Source organism: Convolutriloba macropyga, chromosome 11 (genome assembly GCF_964194025.1).
Source record: "Convolutriloba macropyga chromosome 11, txConMacr16.3, whole genome shotgun sequence".
Taxonomy (NCBI): Eukaryota; Metazoa; Xenacoelomorpha; order Acoela; family Convolutidae; genus Convolutriloba; species Convolutriloba macropyga.
In genome coordinates this window covers 11,176,161-11,191,511 of record NC_134478.1, presented here as the reverse complement: position 1 = coordinate 11,191,511, position 15,351 = coordinate 11,176,161, and positions in this window count along the sequence as shown.

The window sequence follows — 15,351 nt, the reverse complement described above, 5'->3', positions numbered from 1 at the left end:
TTTCCCTGAGACTCGGGAAATGGACCCATGATATCAAGAGATACTTGCCAAAATGGATGACTAGGTTTCCATTTTGAGAGTGAATGCCGCTGTTTCTGCTTAGTGCCTTTCCTTTTTAGGCAAACGTCACAGCTTTCTATCCAGTTTCTTGCGTCCGTTCTCATGCACGGCCAATAAAACCTTTCGCAATCTCTTTTGTACGTTTTCTCGATACCAAAGTGTCCTGCGCTAGGCGAATCATGCAACAGCTCAAGAACGTTGGACACTCTACCCCAGGGTACCAGCATTTGGTAAACAGTTTCAAAGTTAGGTTCTGTTTGGTGTTTTCGATACAAAATCCCTTCTATGAGAAAAAGATTTTATTACTGAACCCAGTATTTCCATAACTCCTTTGAAGCTCCGTTTCTCATTTGCCGTGGTTCGGGACTTTTTTTGTTTATGACCCATGAATATACTTCCTTGAGTATATTGTCATTTTGCTGCGAATCTCGCAGTTTTACTCTCTGCAGTTTGTGTAACTGCCAACCTCGACTACTATAGTCGGTATCGTCTTGCTCTACGTCTAGCGCAATAGCGTTAACGAAAGCTGTTTGTTCCTCATCTTCTGTGTTTGTGCTCGAAAGACAGTCAGCGTGTGGGATTTTTTTTCCTGCTCTATGCTTGATGTCAAAATTAAATTGCCCAAGTTTCTCTATCCATCTTGCGACCATACCGTCTGGTTCTTTAAAACTATAGATCCACACGAGAGCCCTGTGGTCCGTTATAATTAAAAAATGCTGACCAAGTAAATAGTTTTTAAAATAATGGGTAAAATGAACTATTGCGAATAATTCCCGCTTAGTTGCTGAGTAGTTTCGTTGACTTTTACTCAAAATTTTGCTAGCATATGCAATAACTCTATCCTCAGTTCCTTGTTTTTGTGTAAGAATTGCTCCGATGCCTGTCAACGATGCATCGGTAGTTAATGTATATTGATCCCTATCGTTTGGATATCCTAAAACTGGGGCTTCTAAAAGCTTTTTTTTCAACTCTGCTACCGCACTTGTGCACTCTGTACTCCATTCAAATTTATATGATTTTTTTAGTAACCTGTAAAGAGGTTCTGCTGTTTTTCCGAAACCGGGAATGAATTTTCGATAATAGCCCACAAGGCCCAGAAAAGCCCTGACGTCTTTTAGGGATGATGGTTCTTTCATTTTTTCTACCGCTCTTACTTTCTCTGGGTCGACCTTGACACCACTCTCAGATATAATATGTCCTAAAAAGCTGACGCGCTTTTGGAAGAAATTGCATTTTGATCCTTTAATTTTTAATCTGTTCTCCGATAAACATTGGAAAACCAGCTCTAACCGTTTAAGATGTTCTTCAAAATTTCTTCCGAAGACGATAACGTCGTCTAGATAAACTAAAGCTACTTCGTAAGAGAGACCAGCAAAAATTAATTCCATTAGGTTTTGAAAAGCTCCTGGTGCAGAAGCTAGTCCCTTAGGGAGCCTCTTTCTCTTATATAGGCTCAAAGGTGTAATAAAAGCTGTTACATTTTGACTCTCTTCTTCCAGCGCCATTTGAAAGTATCCCGACAGAAGATCAATGTTTGAGAAGTACATGTTTCCTCCAGTGAATCAATAACCTCATTAATTCGCGGTAAAGGCCAGCATGTTTTCTCTATTTGTTTGTTTAGACCACGGTAGTCTACAACTAAACGGTAGGTTCCGTCTTTTTTTGTTACCAGTAATGATGGTGCTGCCCAATCAGAGTGTGTTGGTTCGACTAAGTCATCTCGTTCCAAGTCTTCGACAATTTTCTTCATGGCTTTTCTTTTCTCAAAGCTCATGCTGCCGTATGTACGTCTGAATGGCACAGCATCATTTTTTTATTTTATTTTATGATAAATTCGGTCGCAAAATCCCATATCATTTGAGTTTCGCGAAAATATCATTTCATATTTTGTGCAAAGTGACCTCAGTTTTGACATTTCCTCACAAGACAAGCTCATTGAACTTGAGTTCACGTGTTTGTCGAAATCAAATTCGTCCCTATGCTTTTTATTTTTGTCGGGGTTATTTTGTTGTACTCTTGAAATTTTTTCAATGTTTTCCGCACATGCGATTCTCGCATTTTTGTAAACTTTCTTTGATTCTAATGTAGGGTTCAGAGCTCGAACCCATACGACATCATCAACCATGTCATTCAGCGATCACGCTATTAATAAGTGTGATTTGTCTTCAAACCCTTTCATAGGTTCGACTACAATTTCTGTTTGCTGTGTTATGTTACCTTCTTCATCGATAATTTTGCATTCAATGAAACCCTCGCAGCGACGAGGTAATTCTTGATCCTCAGCAGCAATGAAAAACAGATTCCTACTACTTCGTTGTGATGGGGCCAATTGTAATGTTTTCCCAATCGCCCCGCAAAAAAGTTCGTTCTTTCTGAGATTTAAAATACAGTCAAAATTGTAAAAAAAATTCCATGCCTAATAAACAAGGCGTTATCTCAATTCTGGTCACTAGAAATTTGACTGTTATTTCACATGTAAATTTCTGAAGTTGAACTTGAATATCTGTTGACCTCATTATAGGCATTTTCCCGTTATTGGCAGCTATTATATTTTTATTGCACATTCTGATCTGGCTCGGTTCCCCCAATTGCATGTAGAGTGTTTCGCTTATAATATTAACACTACTTCCACTATCAATTAAGACCATTATCAATTTGTCTTTTATCATTATTTTTGCGAACAACGCCTCCACTTGGCTGTTTCCGCCACGCAAGGTTTTTACGTAGCCGGCTGAAATTGAAGCCCTGCCATATCCAGCTAATTCTCGTTTAAATACGGACAATTTCGTTTGAAGTGATTTGGGTTCCCGCATTCGAAACAATTTTTGCATTCCCTAGATGCATGGTTTTGCTGACCGCAACGGCGACATTTTTCTTTCTCGAAACTCACCGCTGCCTTCGACTGCTCGGCACGACTCTCGTCTTCTGTTCTCACCTCCCGGTGTTAGCGAACGCGCTCTACTTTCGTAATTGTTTCCTCTATGCTCAGCGCTGCTTCTAGTATAGCTATTAGTATTTCTATTTCTATCTTCGTTCTCTCTTGAACTTCGCTGACTACCGCGCAGAAACTCTTTTGGCCGCGCTCTTTGCGATGAAAACTTTTGATTCTCTCGCCTATTAGGTTGATTAGTCTGCAGTGTTTGCACTAAATCGTTAATCGAATTAATCAGTTGTGTGTTTTATTCGACTGGATGGCAGAAACCCGCGGCTCATTATCCTCCTCCTCAATTCTCGTGACTGCTTCAATATGTAGTGCTCTTTCTAAAGCTTTGTCTAAAGTCATATCCGCGTCACCCAAGTTCTTTCTCAGGTCGAGTCGCACCTGACTATTTTCTATGCCTTCGAGGAATCCTCTCAAAATGAGATGTTCTCTTATCTCATTAGACTCCTGAGGGTATGCTTTCAAGGCTAAAGTTTGCAAATCACCGAGAAAATCTGTTAATTTTTCACCAGGCTGTTGGACTCTCCTAGCTAGCCTCCCCCGGAACACTACTGGTTTCTCATTATAATGTTGTCTAAAATTTAATCCTATCTCTGTTGCCCCAGAGATTTAATCCCATCACTGTCGCCACTATAGCAGCCGCCCGTGCGCAATATGTATATTCTTTTGTAGTTGAGCGTTGTACTTGTTTAAAATACAAGGATTGAAGTTTAATTAATAAGTAGATAAAAGCAGAAGAGAATTATTTCAAATAAATGAAGATCTAATTGAGTGATTAACTCTGAAGGTAGGTTTATTATTCAATGAGTGAGTTTTATCCTCAGTTTTGCCCGTACCCAATATCGGTTTTATCACCGTGGTAAATTAACCAAGTAAATACTGATATGTCACAATTGTTAGTATTGCTCGAAGCCCGAGCTTTGTCTATTTCAATATGCCGACACCTATCAAGATTGTGTCAGTCATTAATCAAGTAATAAATTAAAATTTAAACTAAATCTTTGACCTTGAAACCCAAGGTTTTTAGTACACCCCTTTTTTTACATACGTGTGACACTCACACTGGGACCCAGTGAAGATGCCTTCACTATGAGCATGCAATGAAAACTTCACTGTTGCACATGCCCTCCACTGTCAGAAAGGAGGATACACGCACATGAGACATAATGAACTCCGCGATTCCATTGCGAAGTTGTTCAGTGATGTCTGTCATGATGTCGGGATCGAACCTCTCATCTTCAGCCGTTGCCAGGGGAAACCTTTGCCCTTAAATCAACAACAACTGATGATGATGCAAGATTAGATATTTGGGAATCGAAGTTCAACAAAACCTATTTTGATAAAATTTTCAACCCGCTGGCAAAAAGTTGCCCTGAAAGCAGTAGCGAAGCCTACAAGTATCATGAATCTAGTATAGAGAACAATTATGAACAAAGAATAACATGTTGAGAAAACAACATTTTGCCAGCTTGTCTTCGCATGCACTTGTGGAGCTGGCACATCAGCTTCAAAAGCGTTGAAACAACTGGCATCAAAGCTCTTTGCGCAAAAAGATAGCTACGCTGATATCATATCATATCACAGGACAAAAATCAGCTTTGCTCTCCTGAGGAGTTCCATCCTCTGCATTCGCGGGTCAAGGACGCTCAGGTGGCGCGAAATTGTTGATGCTTATATTGGAGCTGTGGTTGAAGAAGGGAGGCCGTTTGTGACTCATCTACTTTCGTCATTAATTGTTTGTTATCTAATGCTGTCAATATTCCAGCCAATATTCGTGTTGGGGAGGGGCATTTCTTAATTTACCTTTTTCTTATTCTTGTCTGGAGTCTAACTCCTATTGACAACCCAATCAGTATCTGACCTCTCTCAGGAAAAGAGTCCCGAACAGATAACTAAACGGCTCTTCGGAGCGTTTACAAAGAGTGTTAACAAACACCGGTTGTTATCTTTTTCGTAGAAGCTAAAAATTAATTAAATTGGCTTTCAGTTGAAATGGTGTAAATCACAACTTGAATGCATCGTAACAGCCCTTATAGTTCAAGGCAGGAAGGTAGCCGCTACACGAGGAAACATCTTGATGCTTCAAGAGTAGAAGAAGACAATAATCTTCAGGCGGATGAACTGAGAGACAAAGTTGCCTCCCTGAAATCGCTAACAATTGAAATAGGAAATGAAGTCAGAGAGCATAATAACTTTCTGAATACGCTTGGAGATGATTTGGAGCGGTCAAGTGGTATTTTAGGAGCAGCGTTCAGTAAACTTGGATTTATTTCTAAAAAAGGCTACAAACATTCCAATATATGTTACCTGTTCATGTTTTGCTTCTTCGTCTTTTGGGTTATGTGGTTAGTGTCTCGTTAGTTTCAAATTTGTGTCATAAAATGATTAAGTATTTCGATTTGAAAAATTATCAATACAAAATGCTATAATTTTAAATTTTAATATTGCTTTTGTGGAGCTCTAAATTTGAATCATTGTGACTCTTGTTATATGTATTCACTTTCTGGCCGACTAGCTTGCTTCAGGGTGAGAAATGATTAGCAAATAAAAATATGCAGTTGATAGTTTTGTCACAGTTAATAGAGGTTCAAAGTTTCGGACTTTCCCATTATATCCCCCCTCCCCCACGAAATTAAAGCCCCCACCTGTATTTACGGTAACGGACGTAGGTATACGTTATATGACCGATAAGCTTGAAGGGGGATATAATGGGAAAGATCCCAAAATTTGGGGTACTTTGCTGTGGCATCTGGTTGCTGACTGAGCTAATTTTTTTTTCAGATTTCTTATGTTGCCAAAACTCAGTCTTGTCAAAACTGAGTTCAAGCACAGGCTCTTCTTGATCCCTTACTAGCCAAGTAGACGTAATGTCTGCTAAATGATTAATTGCTTGAAACCTCTGACTAGCATGATTTATTATTATTGCATTACTAATCAGGCATTATTGGTCTTTGAATGGCTGGATCATGATTCAACTCGATTTAATTGCGGTCTATAAGTGGCATTTTGTGTTTTCAGCTGTTGTCCGGATCAAGACATATCCCAGAGTTGGTTTTTGGTTTCCCTGGATCGCGACGCGAGGATTTGTCAATGGTGTTAAACCTGACCATGGCTGTATTCAGGAATAGCCGATGTAATCTCAACTGTTATGGTTGGCCCGCAGTTATTACTTGGGAATACCAGCTCTTTTAATTTTCACGCATCGAAATTAATACTTATAGAGCTGTACTTACTGTGCGCTGTGGGTAACCCGCTAAAGCCCCCATGGCGACTGAATACTGATGATGATGCCCAATGTCATGCTCGCCACTTTTTACTCGGAACCAAGAATTTTTTGGTGGTCGAGCTGACAATTTTACTGATTCGCTTTGCGAACTATTACTTTTCAACAACTGACATAACGTTTCTGAAAGATTAAAGGATTCTGCTGATATTGGAATTTCTTTACTGTTAAATCTTTACTAGCGAAGTCTGTTATGAGTTTGGTGTCCTTAAAAATGGGAGCTACAACAACTCTTACTTCCGAACAAATTATAGAGGGAAAAAATGCAAAAAAATCAGCCGCCTTGAGTGGCATTCAAAAATTTCCAGGTAGCTTGCGAACTGAAAAATTATATCGTGCAACGAAATTACACCTTCGATTCTTCACCCTTGATAATTTTTAATCGAAGTTTGCGCTATCGAACGAATCTATCTACTCAACGAGTTCCTAACATCGAAAAAAAGTCGCCGCAACCTGTTTTTTAGTCCAAAGTTGTACTTACAAACTCTCGGAGCTGTGGTTAATTCTTAACTTACGCAATTATTTAACGGAGCTATCTGTTTAACTTTATTAATACTGATATATTTCAGTTTTTGTCGTCAATTTAGCTGTGAAGCACTGAAGATCTTGATGTTATTTAAATCGTGCTGTACTTATCCATTAAATCAGGGAAAAAAGTCACGAAGTATATTAAATTATATTTTGGTCACCAGAGGCTAACCAATTCAATTAATTCAAAGTTAATTAATGTAACTAAGTAAGCATAACAGGTCAATTTACATGTTTGGGACTTGCTTTTCGTTCTTGAAAAAATATAGTATCGACAAAGTCCATGATATCTTTCTGGTCAGACAATGATTGTTGCGATTCTTTGGGTTTACTTAGTTTTTCAATTTTTTGTTTAATCAAAGCTATGGCCTGTGCATTGCTGTTTGTTTTAATCATTCGTCTTGTTTTGTTTCATTTTTTGGTTCCTCGTCATAGCGAACTCGATAATTAAAACACAAGCACATTTCAAAATGCCGAAAACTCAGTGTATAAAGTTAAAATTCCAAAGTTGACTTCCGTCATTTTAAGACGTGCACGTCTAGTGTTTTGAGCAAAGGTTACGTGACTCTGCATAAGTCACTTCGAGATTCTGGCTTAATATCTCGAATCGCTTTGAAGTTCTCAATGACTTCAAGCAGAGTCGCGTTCCCTATATTTTGAGTTCTTAGTCTCTTAGTATTAACTAATACTACAACTACATTTTACGTCCCGAACAGGTTGATTACGATAATAAATGAAAGAATACATCATGCAAGTTCCGCCCTTGTAACATAACAAGCAATAACTAGTAGCTCAAAAGGCTCTTCAGTCATCACATCCTTCCCATCAAAATACAGTTCTACAGTTAAATATTGAACATAGTTTAAGACAAGTAGTATTCTATATATGCAGGTAACCTATTAATTAAAAGTTTCCAAAACAGAAAGTGAATTTGTTGTCTAGGAAGAGTCTGATTGTAAGGATGTTATACTTAATCTTTAGTTTTTTCTGCAGAATATGGCCTTGAATGGCTAATGAATTCTTTTCGAGAGTTACAATTAGTTTTTAGAAATTCTGTTAGGTAGAACTGCGGAATAGTGCAGATGGCTGATTATTAGAGCATTGGGTAAAGAAGTTTTGATTTATTGAGAAATGGAGTTCTAATTGAATACATAGTTTTTATACCACAGGCCACTTTTCTAAAAATAATTTAATCTCATCTTTATATGATCGAATTGTAGTTGACCGAACGTTTGGTAGTTTTTTGAGAGCACCCTATTTGTAAAACGCTTCTTTGGTTTCTTTTGATAGATGTTTTTGCAGAAACCTATATACTCTGTTTTAGCGTCATTAAGTGTGAGTGCGTGTTGTTCATGATAATGAGTTAAATCCGTTAAAGAAATTTGAAGTTATTTATTTCCTTCTGCTAGGCTGGTACTAGCTCAAAACAAGAGTATTATCCGCGTACTGCACTTGTGAGGTTTTTGGAGGTTGTTTTTTATTGACACAGATGTTAAAATGTAGAGGACCTAAAATGGTACCGTGTGTAACTCCGTTGTAAAGTTTGATCTAATCAGATTCCATATTTTCTACTAGCGTTTTCTGTGGAAGATCAGTGAGAAAATTGAATTTATGTCGGCAGGAGTTCTCACTAAATCCTTCCAATTTTGGTTTTTTAAAATTTTCGTGGTGAACGCCTTGGAGAGATCTAACAATCCGGTGCTTCCGAGAAGATTGTTCTTCAGGTATCAAAAGTGTTGTGTAGTGTGGAATACTTGGCATGGAAACCGAATTGCTTGCTTGAAATTATTTTGGTGTGAAGTCAATTACTTGATCCCTCAGCAGTGTCAAAGTTTTTTTTTGATAAGGCTGTCGTGATAGAAATGGACCGATAGCTTTCTGGTAAAAGAGGGTAGCCTTTTTGTAAATTGGAGTGAAATTTGCTTTCGTTAGTTCCGATGCAAACTCATTCGTGCTTTTAAATTGAACTAAAAGGTTCGGTCAAAACATCCACGATGTCATAGCAAGCATCTTTGATTGCCCAGGTAGGACTTGATGACGGTCACATGACTGACTTTTAACTGTTTGATTGCGCATATAACTTCTCTGTTTGGTAATAAACCGAAATTTGAATTGGTCTCTGCAAATTTTGTGTAATCGGGATTCAGAATCTTTAATCAAGAAGGTCAGCGATATTCTTGCTGCGTGTAATTATCTCATCGAATCTATTTTCTCGTCAAATCTATTTACTACACTTTGAACTATTTCGTGTGTAATTAATTATGTTCCATTTTTCTCTGTCTGTTTTTGTTACGCTGAATAGTTGAGAAACGAAGGAGTCACTTTCTTAGTTAGTCTTAATTCTTGCTGTCTTAACAAAATATATTTTTGGAGGCGCATTTGTGTCAAGGACAAACAAAAACAATGAGCAAAAGCGGCTGAAACAACTGTTTGCATCTAGTTCTTGGAAAAATTATTTCTCGTTTTCCAAATGTATGCATGTTTTTTGCTGTTAATGGCCTTATTGGATATATAGCTTATGGCAAAATTGTCAAATCTCAGAAAAGTTGGAAACATTTGTGCGGTAGTGACTTTGGTTCTCATCTGTTATGATGTAGTCGATTAGGCTACTTTTTAAATGCCAATGCTGGTTTTAAGCTGTTTGTTACTATTCGATTTTATTGTGTAAGAATTGTATGAATTTTTGCCTCTCTGCTGGATTCAGATAATTGTTGCGACCTCTCTTGAGGGGGGAGGAACTATATACTCAAATGGGTTTTTTTTGTTCAGACTATTTTGGCCGATCGATATATTCATCGTAGAGTTGCGGCTGGTATCATTAAAAAGCTTGTCCAGCGTAGGATTTGAAATTATTAATATTTTTTTGATTTTCATTGTTTGCAGGGAGTTATCGAGGTTTAAACGTCTGAGAAAAGTAGAGTGAATTCGGTTGTTTTAATTCAAATTTTCCGGAATTTTTGACTAAAATTTCGCCAATTTTGCTTCAATTTGTTAAAAAATTTTCAACAAATTGTTGTTGATTTTACTTTTAAAGACGAAAAAATCGTCGGCTATTTTAATTTATTTTGTCAAAAATTCTGGCTAAATATTTCACAAAGTTCAGACTTTTTCATCAAAAACAGCACGAAATAAGTTTTTTTTCGTTTACTTTGATTGAATTTGCAGGAAGTGCACACCCAATCACCACTAACACAATATTTGTAGACTCAAAAGGAGGCTCTTTCTACTTCAACTTCCGTTGAGATTGCTCTGTAATTAAAACGTTGCCGTTTGCTATCTTTATTCGTTATCAAAAACGCAGCTTTATTTTTTATTTTTGTCTGACAAAATATCTATATCTATGACATTAGAATTAAGTGTTCTTAATGGAAAAAAAGCATTAGCAGGGCTAGTTTTGGACCAATCTTGGACTGTTACAATCCAAAAATAATGCGGTTTATAATCAGTCGGTCTTTTTTATTAAAAAATTTCGATCCTTTTTACATTAGTTAAGAACCTTTTTAATTAGGAACCTTTCAAATCAAATTTTACTAGTGATAGATCCAATTGGCTTCCTAATTAGCTTCAAATTAATTTATCTAGTTTTTTGCTTGAAAACTTATGGTCGTTTTGAGTTTTACAAATATTTGATTTTTAAATAAAAATTGGCTTTTTGAACTTGCCTCTTTTAATTTGGTCAACTTGTACCTTAGTGTCAACAATGAAAGAAAGCTGTTCGTTTTCACTGACTGTAAATTCAATCTTTATTGCGGTTTTACTCCTTAAATTATGGTTTTCCGGCTTTGATACTACTAGATTTCACTTTTTTTATTTGCCCATTTTTCATGTTTTCTAGATTTGTCACATTATCACGTAATAGATAGTTCATATATCACATTGTTGGCGTTCAAAAAAAGACAAATATGATAATATTAAAACTAAAATCCTTAAAGATATAGATTTTGGTTTTTCCGAAGAATTTAATTGAGTTTGTAAAATTTTGTCTTTAACTGTCGATTTACTTTGTCTTTTAAGTCACCTGAAATTTCCTGAACAATGACCCGGTTTAATTTGCTTCATAGAAAAAGAGATGAGCTGATATTCTGATACTAGAAGATACCTGATGGCTTTCATGACCTTGAAAACAATTGTTTTCCAGAACAAAAAAAAACGAGCTTCGCGAATTTGTTCCTTTTATTGTCTGTTTGTCTCGTTAATTACAGGCCAAATATGACATTACTGTTGTCAAGGGAAGGTGTCAAAAGTGATTGATGTCACAAAATCTGATGTTTTTAAAGAGTTTGTTATGAATTTACTCGCTTCGACACGGGTTTTTCACAAAAAAAGTAACTTAATTTTTGATTTTTGTCATATTTGACGTTCTTTTTTGTTGACGTAAGACATATTCTGGATAACTATAGGTCTCAAGGGCTTCTTGATTTTTTGTTTGTTGTCCATTTGTTGTTCATTTTTAACCGCATAAAAAATTGAATACCGACAGTTCTTAATTACCTTCTATAGAAGCATTGGTAATTGTAAACCAAAGGATATTTTAGTTGATTTCTTATGGTTTTCATTACTTTGAAATTAATTGTTTTTTATTTTAAAATAAGCAAATTTTCCAACTTTACTGTTTTTGTTCTTTATTGTCTAATTGTTTCCAAGCCTTATTATGGACTCGTTGCACATCTTTTCTGGTGATTTAGAAGTCATTTTGTTGAATTTGAGTTTTATCTGACGCTATTTTGACTTTGTGTTGTTTTGTTTTTTAAAACGGACCAAGTTTTTGATATAATTAATGTTTGTTGTTGTTTTTTGATTTTGCTGTTCTTATTGACTCGCCTTCTTAATATTGGCATATCTCATCATTCCAATGCATCATTTTTTACTTTGAAGTTCTTTTCTTTGGAGGCTATCTTTTCGTTCATACACCAATTTTTTTGAAAAATACTTGAATTTTCGGGTTTTTCTACCTGTTCCTCATTTGGTAGACATTTTTATGCCAAAATTGTGGATGAGCGGGGTGGGAACCTTATGTACGATCGCACATGTACGAGCCTCCTTGTTGATGTTGTAGTCTCCCATCATTGTGATGCCTGTCTTTTTTGCCACTGCCGTATCTACTTGAACGGCTAATTCTTCCAGAAAATTATTGGTATTGCTTTTGTTAGGATTGTAACAAATGTAGAATTCTACCTGCTAAATGGTTTTATTTGCGCAGACTTACTTCGACCCAAACATTGTCAAGTACCTTATTCATTTTTGCAAAAACTGCGTTAAGAAATTTGAATATTATATATTGTCTTTGTTTAATGCGCCATTTTCATTCGCAGCAACTTGCTTTGGTAGTTTTGACAGATTGCGAATTTGCACAACCAATTCCTTGACTTCTGATTGTTTTTACGATACGAAAAAAATATATCGTTCTTGATGATGTACTGGATTTAGGTTTTGTCGATTCTTCCACTATATTCCTCTTGAAAAGAGTTGTCAATGTTGTTGGAACAAGCTCTGTTGCTTCTTCCAGGCTTCCACCATTCCAGGTACAACTCAGTTCGCAGCCTGGAGCTTTCTGGTCTGTATAAGAGGGTTTTTTCACGGCAGGGATGCGTTGTAAATTGAAGCAGCCTTTTTGGTTTCATTTAGCAGCTTGCTTTTAACAGCTGTGTGACAAAAGCTTATTATAGATGTGAGCTGGGAGTATTTATAGCTCGTAGCTCTTGGTGTTCCTTTTTGTTTTGTCGTCTGGCGCTCTTTTTCGTCAGAAATTTGTCTACACAGAAAAATTGCAGTCATTTTTAAAAATTCTTCCTCTCAATAATCCTTCGGCCATAGCGCACATGACGTCATTTCTCACTCCCTCTAGCATTTTTTACGCTATTTGAGTGATTAGATTTTGATCATACGAGTTACCACACTAGCAATTCGTTATGGAAGATAATTCTTCGGGCTATGGCTTCTTCGGTGTTAACCGGTGTCTCAAAATTTGGTCCGAAAAATACTGTAACAGTAAGTAACATTTTCTTTACTCTGGTTTAAGTGGTGTATGAAAGGAGTATTTGTTGTTAACTTTAGTTATAAATACGGCTTTGAGTGATGTTGTTGGGTTGGATGTATTTTTATGGGTATAGTGATTGGGGTGTCAATTTTTTTTTGTAAATTGTTACTTTGGTGTTCTTAGTGCTTTATTGGTCATTGGAGCTTCTTCCAAATCAACGCTGTATTATTAGGTGACATTTTTGAAATTAATGAGTAACTTCATCGATCAGAACTTTCAGCGATTTGTTAGTAATTTTTCTAATTTTCTTATCTTTGTCCTTTTTAACTCTGACTCTTTTACCTCTAGCAATGTGGGTTAGCATCCAAGATAACGTTTTGTAGCTTTTGCAAGAGGGCGTTGGTTCTGAAAATTTAACCGAAATGTTTGTGAGATTTGCAATTTTAAGTTCTTATGACTGTCTCTTTGGACAAGGTTTCTTGAGCTGGCAACTTTCCATTTCTCTACCCTTGAAAACATTGTGATATTTAGCACTAAGAACAGCAACTTATCTAATTTTTTAATCTTTTTTTTTGAAAATTGGACGTTCTTTTTTCGGTCCCAGAGGGTTTTGATAAGGTCCAGTTGCTTCATTTGTGTCCTATGGAAAACGAGAGTTGCATTTGAAGATAATAACAATATATAATAACAAGTTTATTATAAAACTTGCGAAAAACGAACGGAAACTGAATAGTTGTACTTTATTCCAAAAAGAACTACGAAACCAGAAAGTTTTTGTAATTATATAGAACAATTCTTCCAGTTGTTTGGTTGTGTTTCAAGATGTTTACTTTTATTTTTATACTCGATTTTGATAGTGAGTTCCGATGCTATCTTTTGTGGTCTCGTATTTGTTAATTGTGCTTAGGTTGCTGAGATGGCGTAAACCTAAGATGAAAAGATGACTTTTTAATTGTTCTAGAACAAATTTGAAGCAACTAAAAAGCTGTCTTTTTTGATGCAAAATTTTTTGCTCAATTGTGTTGTTCTAGAACATTCTTCCGATTTCTTTTTTCACGGTTGGTTGCTCGTTTTGTGTTATCTAAATTGCATTTATTCAGAAATTAAGTATGCTCTTTTCAACCGATTGTTAGCTAAGCTATCAGAAGCACCTGATAGCCGAGTGGGTAATGATTTAGGCTATTACGATTGAGGTCTATTACGGTTGAGGCTATTAAGATTTTCGACAGATTTGTCTGAACTTGACGTCGGCCAGTTCACAGAAGTCTACTGCAATCAAAACATTGTTCATTAATTTTGTTTTGAATTCTGCAAAAATTTGATTTTATTTGGTACTTTTGCGTTCAATTAACCCAACAGAGCTTACTAAGAATTTCCAGAAAGGTAAATTGACAAATTTTTGTCAACTTAATGGATATGCTTTCTAAAATTTGGATATTGATTTTACTCCAAAAGCTCAAAACAATATGCTTACAACACAAATTTGAACAACTTGATCAAAAATTGTCTCATCTTTTTTTCTAAATTTTGGACAACGATTTGCGATTAAGATCAATTTTGGAGATATGAACCCAATTTTTTGAGCAATGCGGCAAAATTTTCTGCGGATTATTAACCTAACTATCTGCAATCATGCCTATTTTTTAAATTGAATAGGAACAGAAAGAATTCCCCAAAACAAACATTACTATTGCTAGCAACAATTGATGATATTGAACTCAATTCGAATTGACACAAGCATCTAACGATTTATAAGCTATTGAGTGTTTCTCACGGGAAAAAGTTTTGGAAAACGGAAAGTAAAGAAACAACATTTATGGGTGAAGAAGTAGAACAAACACACCTGGAAATTTTGGACAGAAGTTAAATTTCAAATGCGTTTCAGCCTGACCTGCTTAATCAAGAAAAATCTGCCTGTTCGTGGATTATATATTTAATAAAAACAAATGTCTAGCTCAAAGGGTGACCTGAACCAGAATTTGACCAGGAAGAATTGGCGAATAAGCGTTATAAGAAAGAAATAAAAAATAAATTTCTCCAGGTTTAGCACGAACTCCATACATCATACATTTAACGAATTTAAATCGGAAATAAGTTAATTTAACAAACTTAAACAGATAATCAAAAATATAACAAAAATGGAGAGGGTCTAGCCTAGAGAGGATTGGCAACAAGGCCTAGTGGGCCCACTTTTCAGTCAACCCAAGTGGCAAAATCCCAAATTTTGTTTCTTTTTCCTTTCTTTCTTTTTGTTTTGTTTGCAAGCTAGGTTTCTATTAAAAATGAAAATTTCTGATCCAATTTCTGTGATCACCCAGGGCTTACCGAATCTATTGCCGCGCGACCGTAATCAGCAAAAACAATCCTTTTTCCTTTTATCTTCTTAGTGTCAAAAAGATTGCTGTATCTCGAAAACTAGAAGGTTTTGGAGAGCCATATTTTTTCACAAAAAACGAATCTCATGATGGAATTGATATGGCATCCATATAACACGTAGTGATTTTATATTGTTAAGAAAAGAAAATATGTTTTACCAGTTCAGCTTTATTTAGCGAATACGAG